This window comes from Gorilla gorilla, chromosome 7, assembly GCF_029281585.2.
Source record: "Gorilla gorilla gorilla isolate KB3781 chromosome 7, NHGRI_mGorGor1-v2.1_pri, whole genome shotgun sequence".
NCBI classification, from domain to species: Eukaryota; Metazoa; Chordata; class Mammalia; order Primates; family Hominidae; genus Gorilla; species Gorilla gorilla.
In genome coordinates, this window is record NC_073231.2 from 108,366,730 (window position 1) to 108,369,660 (window position 2,931).

Sequence of the window (2,931 nt, forward strand, 5' to 3'; positions counted from 1 at the left end):
AAATACAAAAAAATTAGCCGGTGTGGGGGCGGGCACCTGTAATCCCAGCTACTCGGGAGGCTAAGGCAGGAGAATTGCTTGAACCCAGGAGGGGGAGGTTGCAGTGAGCCGAGATTGCACCACTGTACTCCAGCTTGGGTGACAAAGCGAGACTCCATCTCAAAAAAATAAAGTAAAATAAAATAAAAAATAAAAATAAATCAGTTCGTAGACTATGATACAAATATAAAAAATAATATATAAGCATAGGCTTGGGGCTAGTCATTCTGTGTTGCAATCCAACTTCACTACTTACAAGCCGAATAATAGGAAAAAAACTTTTTCCTTTCTATACTCACACTCATTCTTGTACTTCATTTCTGATACCAAACGTGTGGGGTTTTTTTCTTCCCACACATCCATTCTCCAGTGGACACCAGCTTGTCCTAAATTTCAGTCAATTCTGACACCATCTACCTGGAGTTAGCTTCAGAACTCATAAGTTAAAGGCTCAGTCCTGCAAGACAGGCTCCTACTTCAGGTCCCAGTTGCAAGTACAGGCCTCCTGTGCTTCTGACCAAGGCTATAAATCAGAGGTTTCCATACGCCACTCCTTGGGTTTGATCATTCATTAGAATGGCTCATAGAACTCAGGGAAACACATAAGTTTACCAGTTTGTTATAAAGGATATTCCAAGGACACAGAAGAACAACCAGAGGAGATTCTGTAAATGCCTTCCCAGCAATAAATATGCTCAACTAAAATTATATGCTCATAAATTGCTATCAGTATTTGGTAGTACCTGTCTAAAAAGACATTTTTACAGTTGAAATACATAAAATTTCATTACACATTAGTATTAACAGACGAACGTTTGCAATAGATTTTGATGATAGGGAACACCAATTTTGAACCTCAGTCAAAATTTTATCCTCTCTCAATGAAAAAAAAAAATTTTTTTGAGACCAGGTGTCACTCTGTCTCCCAGGCTGGAATGCAGTGGCATAATCACAGCTCACTGTAACCTCTACCTTCTGGGCTCAAGCAATCCTCCCTCCTCAGCCTCCTGAGTAGCTAGGACTACAGGCACACACTGCCATGCTTGGTTAATTTTTAAAATTTTTTGTAGAAATTCCTGGACTCAAGCAATCCTCCTGCCTCCGCCTCCCAAAGTACTGGGAGTCCAGGCATGAGACATGGAGCCTGGTCTAAAAATAAAAAACTTAAATTAGGTTTAGTTGGGCCTCAGCATCAAGTGTTTCCTCCTGTCTGATGGTTCTGTTACATGGAATCAATAAAATCCTGATTCCCACCTATGTGTGACTGCAAATGGTCACGGCCTTTAACAACATGCTGGTACTCTCAGGATATCCTTCAACTAAACTAATCTAAATGCTTGAAAAAGCAGATTTTTGTTTAAAAACTGAATCTGCTGCCAACACGTCTTGTCACGAATACAAGTCCACTGAGTAGCATCCAAATCATAATAAACATTCAAATGATTAATATGGTCTGTTTACCACCCGGTGCCCTCACTTGCCAGTTATTGCACAGCTCACTATTATGCTGGGCTTGATTTTAAGTGAATGGATAAGTACAGCCTGAATTTTTTTTCCATTTCTTTTTTATATGGAACATTTCATGAATTTTCATATCATCCTTGGGCAGCAGCCATGATAATTGTGTATCATTCCAACTTTAGGATGTTTGCTGCCAAAGCAAGAACCAGATCTGAGTATTTTTAAGAAATGAGGGTAGAGGCCAGGCACAGTGGCTTATGTCTGTAATCCCAGCACTTTGGGAGGCTGAGGCGAGTGGATTACTTGAGGTCATGAGTTCGAGACCAACCTGACCAACATGGTGAAACCCTGTCTCTACTAAAAATACAAAATTAGCTGGGCATGGTGGTGCTCACCTATAATCCCACCTACTTGGGAGGCTGAGGCAGGAGAATCACTTGAACCCAGGAGACGGAGGTTGCAGTGAGCAACAAACGACCTGGTTTGTAGGATTTGCCAATTACCATGGTGTAAATACTTCCACTATGGCCAATTTCAAGTTATTAGTGCGATATTTCTGAATATCAGGTTAAGAAGAGATGTGTACCATTGACTGAATGAGTATTTCTGAATATCAGGTTAAGAAGAGATGTGTACCATTGGCAGTGAGCCGAGATTGTGCCATTGCACTCCAGCCTGGACAACAAGAGTGAAACTCCATCTCAAAACAAAACAAAAAAGAAATGAAGGTAGAGCTATGATCTTTCTTATCCATATAGTTACAGGAAGGTCTTGGAAACATATAGTACATACTCAATAAACATTTGTTCATTGAATGAATGGATGAATGAGGTTTTTTTCTCTAAAAAGGTTAGTCTGGTGGCACTAGTTCATGATGTGGTGGTCTCCACCAAGTCACAATCTGATATGGAATATCTGAATGTGCATGTTTGTGTTTGCATGTGTTTGTTACAGTTTTTAGAGACAGCATGTGAAATAGTGACCAAGAAAGGCTCTGGAGTCAGATTCCTTGGGTTTGAACCTCAGCTTTGCCATTTACTAGCTTCATGGCCTTGGAAACACTGCTTAATTCTCTGTGCCTTAGTTTTCTCATCAGTAAAAGGAGGATAACAATAGCACTCACTTTATAGGATAATTGTGAAGATTAAAAGAGCTATTCATGCAAATAACATCATAAATTTGCTTAATATAGTTCCTGCCGAGGCATCTGTTTTTAGGCCTGACATAAGTTATTTGAAACCTAGTCATACTCCATGACCTTTGGCCTAGTTACCTCTTCCCCTTCCAGTGTGATTTTTTGTGCTCTAGCCCCATTGTTCTATCCCATTGACACAAAACTCAACACAGCCCAGAACTGCTGGCCATAATAAACCTAATGGTCAATGCCAGAGTCATGGGTGTGGTGGCATGCACCCATAGTCCCAGCCACTC

At 40.5% G+C, this 2,931-nt stretch overlaps 1 pseudogene; it reads right to left on the reverse strand.

Moving 5' to 3' along the window:
- Nucleotides 1–1,603: 1,603 nt before the first annotated feature.
- LOC115935667 (uncharacterized) lies at nt 1,604–1,702 on the reverse strand (annotated as a pseudogene).
- Nucleotides 1,703–2,931: the final 1,229 nt, after the last annotated feature.